The following is a 12598-nucleotide window of genomic DNA, read 5'->3' as shown; positions in this document are numbered from 1 at the left end:
TTTGAGCATCATATTTTATTAGCACATTTATTAAATGTAAATGTTTCCGATTCACGTAGCCTATGCAAATTCATCTTCAGATGGCGACTTTATAGCAATGTGTGTGCAGTCGATCGCTCTGTTTAGATTGGGAAAACCGGCGATTGCTGCAAATTGCGCTTTAATGTTTGGCTGGTCAACTGCATGGTATGGAAACCTTATATACCTGCTAGACATGTGGATGATCCCGTCCATACAGCTGCCATTGCATGGCTCAAAGATACTTTGTAGTGTGCAATTTAATATAATTGTCTCTAGGAGTCGCCAATGGAAATAAAACAAACACACACAAGAAATGCACATACGCCGGACATGAAGATGGCGTGGACCTGAGCACATTCTCACGTTCATTTCATCGTTAGTAAATCTAAACGTGAGTGTGAAACCTAGCATACACAAAGTTTTTGTGCGTACACAGCATTGATTAATGAGGTCCCAGGTCACCATATTAGGTCAGGGTGCACCTGTATAAATGCGCATGTGACAATGGAGGCTCACTCTAAACTCACACGGCGAGCATCCTAGGCTAATTCATTTAATGCTTTGGTTAACAAATTCTTTAAATACAACTCTCTTGAGCTCTAAAGGCGAAAAGTGCAAAAGAAATTTGCGGTTTTAGCAGAGACGCCACTGTCTGTTATTTTTACATTCTTTTTTCAAATGTTAACTTGCTGTGTGCACAGTCTTACAGTAGTCTACACTATAAATATTACTATAATTTATTATATTCATTATTATTAATATTAATAAAATTAAGCTAGAAAATTGACAAAACGCAGAACCCTTTTGAAATTTTGCTTTCATTGATTTTTACAAATGCCAACAAGACAATATCACAGAAAAAGACCCCACTCATGATAGCCTAACATAAATCTTTATTTTTACCTTTAAAATGATAATAAAAGTTATATAGCCTACTGAATTGCGTGTTATCCTTGGCAAAATTTAAGCAATTTTCACGGTAATAACTGATTTTTTTTTTTTAGTTAGATAGACAGACTCTGTTTTTCTTGCTTCACTAATGCCTTCAAATATAACTGAGTAATACATTTAGCTACTTGCAAATATGCAAACTTCACACAGAAACTGCAACTGACCTGGCGACCTTCTTGATGTGAAGCAACAGTGCTAACCACCGAGCCACCGTGCCGCCGTTTTGGCATCAATAAAGCCTAAACAAACAAACAATAATTATCAAAATAGCCTAGTTAAGCCTTTAAATTACATTTTAAGCTGAATAATAATATTTTGTTAAATAACAAGTAAATTATTATGTACTGTCATCATGACCAAGACAACACAAATTAAAATTTGTTATTTATTAAAATAAAAATAAAAAATAATAATGTGTTGGAAAAAGTCTCTCTGTTATACAGCACTTAAGAAATACTTACTAAATTTTACGTCAACTGTACACATAATAAAGCGCATGTTATACACCATTGGTGTCTATACCCTCAAGTAAACAACACTGGTTAAGTGTGTTTTTTATACTCAGAATTCTGCCTGTTAATGAATATGGAGGCCAGGGCTTTGTGGTTGTTCTGATAAGGCCGATTCTCAATCAAGGAAAATAATTGGATGTCACTCCATCACTGAGTGTCATAATTCCAGTTGACACATGTCTTTTGTTTGCACCTATGCTGTCACTTTGTACACATTTTACAGCTTGCATCTGAAAATTGTCTAAAGGCTGATGGCTTCTATCAATTCAAGACATGTCACAAGCACTTACAGTTGAAGTCAGAATTAGTAGCCCTCCTGTGAATTTGTTCTTTTTTTACCCAGATGATGATTAACAGAGCAAGGAATTTTTCACAGTATTTCAATATCTTCTGTAGAAAGTTTATTTGCTTTATTTTGGTTATGATAAAAGCAGTTTTACTTTTTAAAAACATTTTAAGGTCAACATTATAAGCCCCCTTAAAGCAATATATATTTTTAAATTGTTTACAAAACAAACCATTGTTATACAATGACTTGCCCAATTAATCTAACTTGCCTAATTAACCTAGTTACGTCTTTAAATGTCACTTTAAGCTGAATATAGTGTCTTGAAAAATATCACTAGTTATTAAAACTGTTATGTTTAAATATGTGTTGATGAAAATCTTCTCTCTGATAAACAGAAATTGGGGGGAAATAGAGGGGGGCTAATATTTCAGGAGGACTAATAATTCTTAATTGATATTATTACTATTATTCTTATTAATTATTAATATAATATTTTAGCTTAAATAGATGATAGAACCCATAGAAGATTCAGTTGTATCATGTGTTGTTATTATGAACTCTTATTATGTTAAAAAAAAAAAAAAACAGAACTGCCCTTTTTGCATGCATTATTCTATTCAAGTCTGCAAGACACTCTCATTGTTACATGTTAATTAAAATCATAACATTTAAAAAAAAAATTACCTGTAAATTACAAAAGCAACAACATTGAAGCAACACTGAAGGCTAATACACAAACCTTTGAATATAACACAGTGACTAAAACGTTGCTTGGTTACATACTAATTAATCTCTTTTGCCATAGGAAACATAAATTTTACCTTCCTGTTTAGATCAGGGGTCCTCCACAGGGGGACCATGACAGTCCACCAGTTCATATTTTTTCTCCTATAAAAAAGTGACAATGAAATAATAATAATAATAATAATAATAATAATAATAATAATTGTTATTATTATTATTATTATTATTATTATTATTATTATTATTATTATTATTATTAGTAGTAGTAGTAGTAGTAGTAGTAGTAGTAGTAGTAGTAGCAGTAGTAGTAGTAGTAGTAGTAGTAGTAGTAATAGGTGTTATGATTTAATAAGGTGTCTAGGGAGAGAACATAACAGATGGAAATAAACAAGGAAAAACAATTTTATCATTTAATTGGTTTATTTCTCTATAAGGGAATGTGATAAGGCCAACAAAAATAGCATGTATGAACTTTGTTCAGTACAATTGAAAATAAATAGAAACAATCACAGAAATATAACCAAACCAAAAAATTTAAGGGCGGAAAAGGAATTGGAGTTGCGCCAAAGCAAAGAAATAAACATAACCAACAGGCCCATAAACTAAAACATAAGATCCTCGCTAAACTTACTAAAGAAAATAAAAACACTCACTCACTTAGTGTTTCTGAACACTTTAAATACCCACAGGCAAAACTTATTTCAGGTGACCTGTTAACCTATTCCCCTTTCCCCAAGAAGGAATGATAAACTTTTAAACCATATTGGATTTACAGATTTTTGTATTAGTTCATAGACAAAAAGCATCAAATCATAATACAAAACTGAAGCGAGCATACACAACACAAACCTAAACACACAGCACTGAACAAACAAGGCATGCCGGTCAAACTGAAGCTCCACGGAACGAAGCCTGATTGGTTCATGAGGAAAGGCCCTCATAAGGAGTGACAGGCTTGGGATCCAATCAATAATAGTATTTAGAAATAAGAATAATTAAAAAGCCAGCTTACTTCCAAATTATTTTTATAACATTTCTTAATTTCTTAATTGTTAGTTATTTGTTTCATGTCAAAAAAAAAATCTGAAAAGAAAAACGATAATTACAAATACCTATTTTTATGTAATCTATTATGATGTATTTTTATTTTATTTTGTTTATATATATATATATATATATATATATATATATATATATATATATATATATATATATATATATATATATATATATTACACACATTAATGCCAACTGGTCCAGCCGGGACTCAAGCCAGCGACCTTCTTGCTGTGAGGCGACAGTCCTAACCACTAAGTAACAATATATTACACTGAATTATAAATATGTTTCAATTTCGACAGGTGCTAATGAAGGAGAGCTGACGAGTTATGATTATCTTCGCTTCAGCTATGGGAATAATTTTAATTGAATGGCTATGTGACAATCAGATTAATGTAAGGTCATTGAAACATTAACATTGGTACATTTTTTGAACTGTATCAGAAATCATTTGGGTACATTAGAAAATGAGTTCAACTGCTCTCATTATACATATTGTAATTCCTACTGAGCAGTAGGAAAAATCTAATTCTGATCTCATAGTAAAGATATCATTTTTACAAAAAAATGAACCATTTATTCCTAAAGACATGAAAATATATGGGCATCATGATGGCGTAGTGGGTAGCACGATCGCCTCACAGCAAGAACGTAGCTGGTTCGAGCCTTGGCTGGGTCAGTTGGCATTTCTGTGTGGAGTTTGCATGTTCACATGGGTTTCCTCTGGGTGCTCCGGTTTCCCCCACAGTCCAAAGACATGCGCTGTAGGTGAATTGGGTAAGCTAAATTGTCCGTAGTATGTGTGTGAATGAGTTTGTATGGATGTTTCCCAGTGATGGACTGCGGCTGGAAGGGCATGTGTTGTGTAAAGCATATGCTGGATAAATTGGCGGCCCCTTTATTAATCTGACCCCAGATTATTAAAGGAACTAAGCCGGAAAGAAAATGAATGAATAAACATGCAAATGGTATGTTCTCAGATACCTCTTAAAAAAATCAATGATAATATTTTGGAAGTGAGAGAAAAATATTGGGTTTTAAGATCATTTTGCAGCAATCAAATGTTATACAGTATTTACCTGTAATGAGTATTAGACACATAGTTATTTTGATTTTAATCAACAAATACTAGACTGTCAACTTCTCCTACCCAGAAAAGACGTCCAGTGTGTAATTCCATTCCAAGGTATTTACGGCACAAAGAAATGCACTCCGAATTAAACACAGAGACCTGGTCAAACTTCCATAAGCTCCGCGCTTAAGACTCATACCTTTAATGCAAACTTTTACTCTCTCTTTATGTGTAATCAGGTGTTTTGCAACAAGTCTCTTGCTCAAGTATTAATATTATGGGTTTAATACTTCTGCAATCAATGTTTAACTCTACCACAGCTAAACAAGATCATAGATGGTTCATGTTTGATGTCCCTCTAAAGCTAATTCGGTGTACTAACGATTGTTTACTTTTTTTGCTAATACGTTTGCAACATATTAACATTTTAAGAAACTTTAAACATTTCTGTATCCGCTTACAGCCAGAATACCTATGCAAATCACCACACTATGGAATAAAGGATTAAAACGTGCCTCAGAGGAGTTAACTTCTTATTGGTCAACTCGGCTCCTGAAGGTGGGTGCAAAACCATCCTTATTAAAGCTTGTGCCTAGAGGCCACCTCTTGGACTAGAAGATCCAGAAGAACCCCAGGGGAACACCTAGAGAACTCCAGGGAGCAAGCGTGAACCCTGACAATATGGGTTAACTGCAAAGCTCAGACATTCCTATCACCGATAACTTTCTTTTCCTTCCATCGAGAGTCTGCTCAAGTTTAGTGTGCCATGAAAGTAAAAGTCAACACGACTACAGTTTTTGCTGCCTCAACTGAAAATCCAGACTTTACCCAAACTCCAAGCTTGGCAAGGACAAAGAACTGACCACCTAGCCACATGCTCAACAGAGGGAGTTTTTTTACATCACATAAGTGAACGCAAGTAACGCCTCCAGATTACCACTTAACTGGTGTAAACTAAATGTAACCCTAAAGAGACCATAGAAGGGTTAAGTTGATTATTTATGGTCTTACAAAATCCAAGGTTGTGCCCTCATTGCACTCTCTTAAACTCTCTTTTTTCTTCCTTTACTTTTTTCTACAACATTTATAAATGTGTTTGTGTTAGACTTTAGTCAACGAAGCTTCATTTTGTTTAAAGAAAGGTGACAAAGGTGCATATTTAAGAATGTCCTAAACTTCGATCTTGTTACCCTGCTTAAACATAAATGGGTTTTTATTTTTGATAGCGATAGTCGTAAATGAAGTCAACCGTTTGTTTAAACGATAGATGAATCATTAATTTGTTTGGATTTAAAGAGTTGATTCTTTTGAAGTAGAGGTCTGCGGGACCCGACCAGATTTCTGCAGCGCGGGAATAAACTTCTGAATAAACTGCTGGAGCGGTCGGTTACTGGTGTATTTGGGGCGTTCTTACTGTATCGCTCCCGACTCCCGAGCGAGCGAGCACGCGTATGTATGTGTGTGAATGAGACAGCGTGATGCTGCGTTAAGCTTGTTTGTTGCTGTGTGTGTGCGTGTGCGCGAATGAGAGGTGTGTGTTTGCGCGTGCGAATGAGAGGTGTGTTTGCGCGCGCGAATGAGAGAGAGAGCTTTGTGCTGTCTGTCTGTCTGTCTGTCTGTCTGTCTGTGTGTGTGTGTGTGTGTGTGTGTGTGTGTGTGTGTGTGTGTGTGTGTGTGTGTGTGTGTGTGTGTGTGAGAATGAGAGACAGCGTGATGCCTATGTGTGTGTGTCACTTGCTTGGTGCTTGTGTGTGTGTGTGTGTGTTTATAGGCTGTCTGGACTCTATATAGACCTTTTTTTTGGAATGCAAAATTACCCATTATGCTTTGCGTGTATGCGCAAGGAGAATGCGAAGAACTTCCGGTCGGCAGCTGATGCGTGTAAACAGTCACATTTGGACAGCTTTGAAATGATAGTTTTAATCTATTTTACCTGCTTTTATCCTCTTTGAACTAATACTGTTGTCCATCAGCACCATCTCCTGGACTGATCATTTAAACAAATGCGATCTAATAGGATGGAAAACAGCTGCTGTGAGGCATTTTCCCCTCGTTGTCAGATGGCATCTTCTGCAGTTTAAATGAAGCCTTGTCACCGTTAAAGTAAACATTTTCTCTTTATTTCAAACATATAACCAGCCCAAACAAATGTAATTCACCAAAATGTTTGACACACACACGTAGCCTGTATTGTGCCACTGACACACTGATTTAATAACTGTGACAAAGTGAAAATATAGGCTAGTGTCATTTCGAAATGACAGAAGAACACAAACCGTGGTAAAAACAACACACAAAATAAAACACAAACGGCTAGCGATTAGAATGAACAGCAAATCAGCCAGCAGAGTATCAATAACAGACTTTTATTGGTCATTTTTGTAAATTGCACGACTTTCATACCTGTTCAGTTTCATGCCAGTTGGTTTCATGCCATGGTTTGCGCTCTCTCTCTCTCTCTCTGTGTGTGTGTGTGTTAAAGAGCCGCTGAGCTAACAGCTGACAGGCCAGGAACACACACTGTATTTCTGACGGCAGACACGTGAACTAGGAGAACGTTTTTCTCGTATTTCTGACGCGCTTGAACCACATGTGACAGATTATAACAGCTTTAACAGACACATTTCTAAGTTGTGTGTCACAAAAACACTCTGTTATCCATTAAAAGCGTTATTCAAACCCATTTTTGGAGCGCAAATTACCAGTTGTACACGCTGTGAACGGAAGTTTTTAGCATTCTATCGGAAGACGCTGGTCGCTATGGCGCCCTCCATGCAGCAGCCATGAAAAAGGTCTATAGCTGGGCGTTTTTTGGTTTTGTTCTCCCACCCCCGCTCGTTAATGGGAACGGGTGCGGCAGGTAGAAAAAGGGGCGGGTCTGGCAGCGGGACAACAAATGGTTAATATAAGCGGGAGCGGGATTCAAAATTTTGTCCCGCGCAGATCTCTAATTTGAAGTCCTGTTCAAAATAATCTTCAATTCACTTTGAGCTATTTCACTACAGATAACAAGTGTTGTATTGCATGTAATAAACACACACCCTAATGAAACAATGATGAAAAGACCAAGTCAGGAGTTTTTATGTTTTGTAGTTTTTTATGAAGCCATCATCTTGCAAACAGAAGGTAAATAAGTGGTCATACGCACTGCACATATTTAAATAAGACCAATAATTTTTTTCTCTGATTGCAAAAAGAAGCAACAAATGCATAAAGCCCCAGTTTGCAGATGTTTAAGAGCTTTAGAAATAATAATAATAATAATAATAATAATAATAATAATAATAATAATAATAATAAAACATCTTTATGACTATTATGGCTGGTGGCTTGATTACGCAATCATCTGGGCTGCCATAAATATGTCAAAATAGAGCGGCGGATATTTTGTACGATTAACCTTTTTTAATAATTCTCTTTATCCTTATAAATAAGTCATTGCAAGTTCCAAGAGGAAACATTTGTGGAGGAAAGCACTGGCCCGTGGCGATTTAGTCACCAAATGTCACTTAAAGCACCTGCAAGACATTTAAAATGCTTGAAATCTCCTCTGTGTGTTTTCATTCTCCTCCTCCTTCCTCTCACATGAGTCAGTTTGCATTCTCATCCACATCATCATCTTCCCTGCTTTGTTTCATCAAATCTGACACAAATACGGGCTGGTAAATAACATTGCTGAGCAGCTGGACAGCAATTTTATCAGGTCCTCTACATTTTTAGGTAACAAGCTCTCAAAAATAATCACTGTTAGGAAATATCTAAACAAAAATGATGGGAGAGAAATAGCAGACAGAGCTTATAGAATGAACCACTGTGGCATTGAAATCAGTAATTAATCTAATCTATGATAAAAATGAAATGTGTTGAAGCAGTGAAATCTTTAAATAATCTTCTAAAAAATTAAGAGACCATGTGATAATGATCAGTTTAGATTTATTGGACATGGTTTTGAGGAAAACCAGTTTTTAGTAACTAAGTTAAATAAGTTAAAACATTGGTATTGTGTTGCCTAAAAATAAAAATCTCTGAAACGTGCAATGTATGTAATTTTTATGTAAAAAAAAAAAAATTATTAAAAAGAAATTTAAAAGAAATGTTATCTGAAGTGTACGGAATCAAACAAAAACTACAGTATACTCAAAAACACAACTATTAACAGGAAATCCATAGAAACTGAAAGCTGTCAAGTGTCATATATCGTCTATTTTTCTAGAGCTGCGTGAAATGAATCAATGACAAACTCAATCGGTAGTTCATGTTTCCTTTCTATACAAATTTATGAGAGCATGAATACATCATTTCACTTTCAAAGCAGGTCTTTTGCCTCTAATTGGTATCGCTTTAATAGCAACAAGAAGATTCCTAGGGACACAAATAATAAATTCAAAGGGCCTTGCCTGACGCTACACAAAAAGCCATTGGGATAAAGTCCATTTACGGTAATTTAATACATAATTATGATCATAAGCAGGCAGGAAATTACTTGTGATTAAGAAGCTTACCAGAACTGTATGAAACGCATCAACTGCTGTTTACTTGTGCCAGACCCTGGAAATTATTTGACAAAAATGAGTTTAATTCTTTTACAGAGCAATATTTAGTATTCTGTATAGGAAATACTCATTCATACAGCAAGTCATTCATACAATAAGTCCAAATGATTAGCCCTTCTGTGATTTGTTTTCTATTTCTAATAGAGCAAGGAATGTTTCACAGTAATTCATATAAATATATATATATTTTTTTTCTTTTTTTCTGGAGAAAGTCTTAATTGTTTTATTTCGGCTAGAATAAAAGTTTTATTCGGTTTTAAAACCATTTTAAGGTCAAAATTATTAGCCCTCTAAAGCAATAGTGTATTTGGTTTCAATTTTCTACAGAAAAAACTATTATGTTTAGAAATGTGTTGAAAAAATGGGCTGGGCGACTCCAAGACATTTACTGAGTTGTTGTGAAGCCACTCCATTGATATTTTGGCGGTGTGCTTTGGGTCATTGTCCTGCTGGAAGATGAACCGTCACCCCAGTCTGAGTTCAAGAGCACTCTGTAACAGGTTTTCATTCAGGATGACTCTGTACATTGCTGCATTCATCTTTCCATCAATCCTGACTAGTCTTATAGTTCCTGTTGTTGAAAAACATCCGGACAGCATGATGCTGCCACCACCATGCTTCACCGTAGGTATGGTATTAGCCTGGTGATGAGTGGTGCCTGTTTTTTTTTCGTAACGCATGTCATTCACTCCAAAGAGTTCAATTTTAGTCTCATCAGACCAAAGAATTTTGTTTCTGAGTCTGAGAGTCCTACAGATGCCTTTTGGCAAATTTTAGATGGGGAGTGTTTTCCGTCTAGCCACTCTACCATACAGGTCTGATTGGTGGATTGTTGCACAGATGGTTGTTCTTCTGTAAGGTTCTCCTCTCTCCACAGAAGAACGCTTGAGCTCAGACAGAGTGACCATTATAGCTATTAATTTTATAGAGTGACTATTTGCACTTGTAGGCCCCGTTTACACTATTTTGTTTTAGTTTTTAAAATGGTGTTTAAAATGAAAACAATCAGCACACTAACGTTTCACCTAGCATTTCTGAATAACTCTCTGCCTACACTACACCACTGTTCATCAAGGATCTTCCGCTGGATCCAATCTCACTAGATTTGTTAAACGTAATATTTAATTCATCTTGTTGTCTATGTCTAACGACATATTCCCCGACTTTGGTCTTTTGAATCTAGTACTTTGTTCTCAGGTAACATGTTTTGGCTGAGTGCAAAAAAAAGTTAATAATTAATGTAAGCAGGTACATTCTGTATATAGACTGATTGATTGCCTTTATTTCCTATAATGTATAAACTTATTGTACGTTATACTTTTACAATGGTCATTATTGATTATTAAAACTGATAATTAGCAAAAGAGTGGGTAAGTTTTGTATTTTCAATGAGAAAGGAGGCAGTAATGTTATAGGCTCCGTTTTGTTACAAATACGCATACAGTGAATATGACGCTCACATATATATATATATATATATATATATATATATATATATATATATATATATATATATATATATATATATATATATATATATATATATACGTATTTAGCTACACAATGCCTCAACATTTCTGCTGTCTGTTAAGTTGCTAACATCAAAATGAAAATAGCAGTTCATTAAATTATGTTTTTATTTTATTGCCAGGGTAATGAGAATAAGGTTATAAAATACAATTTCCTTTGAAGATTTACCTGACGTATTCTCTGGAGTTTATTTTCTATATAAAACTTGCGAAGTCTGAAGTTACAAGGAGAAGATGCAGGACTGAACTGTGTGTAGGCTACTTGATATTGAAGGAAAAGCTACAAATCAGATGTCTCAGTTTTCTACATTTCTACAATTTTCTACATTTCTACATCTACATTTCTCCACATTGAGACGGAGCAGCAGTATTTAGAATGAAATCTGCCTCTCCAGCATTTTCAAAACGCTCCATTTTCGGTGCTCGAAAACTCTGCTGTAGTGTGGACTGATGCCGTAAACGTAGCAAAACGTATGCGTTTGAAAACTAAAACGTATTAGTGTAAACTGGCCCTGAGGCCCTTCTCCCCCGATCACTCAGCTTAGATGGCCGGCCAGCTCTAGGAAGAGTTTTGGTGGTTTCAAACATCTTCCACTTACGGATGATGGAGGCCACTGTGCTCATTGGAACTTTCAGAGCAGCAGAAATTTTTCTGCAACCTTCCCAAGCCTTGACAAACCTCGAGACAATTCTGTCTCTGAGGTCTACAGACAATTCCTTTGTCTTTATTTTTGGTTTGTGCTTTGACATGCACTGTCAACCCTGGGACCTTTAATAGACAGGTGTATGCCTTTTCAAATCATGTCCAATCAACTGAATTTACTACAGGTCAACTCCAATTAAGCTGCTGAAACATGTCAAGAATGATCAGTGGAAACAGAATGTACCTGAGCTCAATTTAGAACTTCAATTGGTTTAAAGCATATAAATAAGAGTGTTGTGCTAGCTTCCTCATGATAGTGTGGCTACTTGGACGTCTGAATTTCAAGACCATCTCTTTCATTCAGTAACCTCATGGTTTCGTTTTGCATTATTTATATCATGTAGGTAAAGTTAGTTGTGATAATTTTTTAAGTTCTTTATCTTATTTATTTATCCATAGACATTTGTTTGTTTGCTTGATTTGTTGTTCTATTGGTTCTAGGAAGTTCTATGTTGTTCTATTAGTTTAAATAAGGTAGTCATAACAAGCGTATGTCTAAAGGCAATTTTCTAACCCCTGATGGATAGATAATAAAGTTTATTGAATTTAACTCAATTAAATTGAAAAAAGAAGACATACAATACCTCTTTAAGCTGATTAAAACATTTATGAAAATGCAGTTCTTACTGGTACTGAGTTTTTAACTGAATATTAAAAAATTGAATATCAAAACATAAAAACTACACCTTTACATGTTTTATTAAAATCAAACCTTGATCAAAAAAGTCTTACCATCCACACCATACTGAATAAAATATATCTATTCCAACTCACCCAATCATTTAGACATCAAGACATGAATTGTACTTCATTTTTCCCTGCGCTGCTGTTTCTCCACTACCTTCAGACATTGATGTATGGAAGCCATTGCAAGTAAAGCATCGCCTGCCCTCATATGTCTCAACAAGTTGTGTGCTTTTTCTATCTGGTTCGCCCAGAGACCTTTGCGATTGGTCAGAATGGACACTACTGTTAATCATGGTTATTGATTTTAGAAGGATAAGGTCAGCGTATTTTTTAATTGAACTGGATAAGGCTTTGTTGAGGCGAGATAGAGGTGTGACTGATAACTTAAGTCTCAATCAACGTGTGTTCCCATTATATTGTGGTCATAAAATGTCCACTCACGACTCTATATTGGCAATACAGTGCAGTGCTGCGCTGC

General features: G+C 35.4%; 1 protein-coding gene across 18 annotated transcripts in view; it reads right to left on the bottom strand.

The window, feature by feature from the left end:
* gje1a (gap junction protein epsilon 1a) overlaps positions 1-12598 on the bottom strand; it is a 374500-nt gene that overhangs the window by 39074 nt on the left and 322828 nt on the right. For 5 of the 18 annotated variants that reach the window (XM_073932438.1, XM_073932441.1, XM_073932444.1 and 2 more), the window contains 2 exons: positions 2595-2661; positions 1137-1211 (listed from right to left, as the gene is read on the bottom strand). The exons of 8 other annotated variants lie outside the window; for them this stretch is intronic. The gene's annotated coding sequence lies outside the window, so the exon portion shown is untranslated. The remainder of the gene's footprint in view (positions 1-1136; positions 1212-2594; positions 2662-12598) is intronic. 5 more of the 18 variants (XM_073932435.1, XM_073932437.1, XM_073932440.1 and 2 more) reach the window with 1 other exon arrangement.

Source organism: Danio rerio, chromosome 20 (genome assembly GCF_049306965.1).
Source record: "Danio rerio strain Tuebingen ecotype United States chromosome 20, GRCz12tu, whole genome shotgun sequence".
Taxonomy (NCBI): Eukaryota; Metazoa; Chordata; class Actinopteri; order Cypriniformes; family Danionidae; genus Danio; species Danio rerio.
Note: the sequence above shows the minus strand (reverse complement) of the source record. Positions and strands in the feature narration are given on the sequence as shown.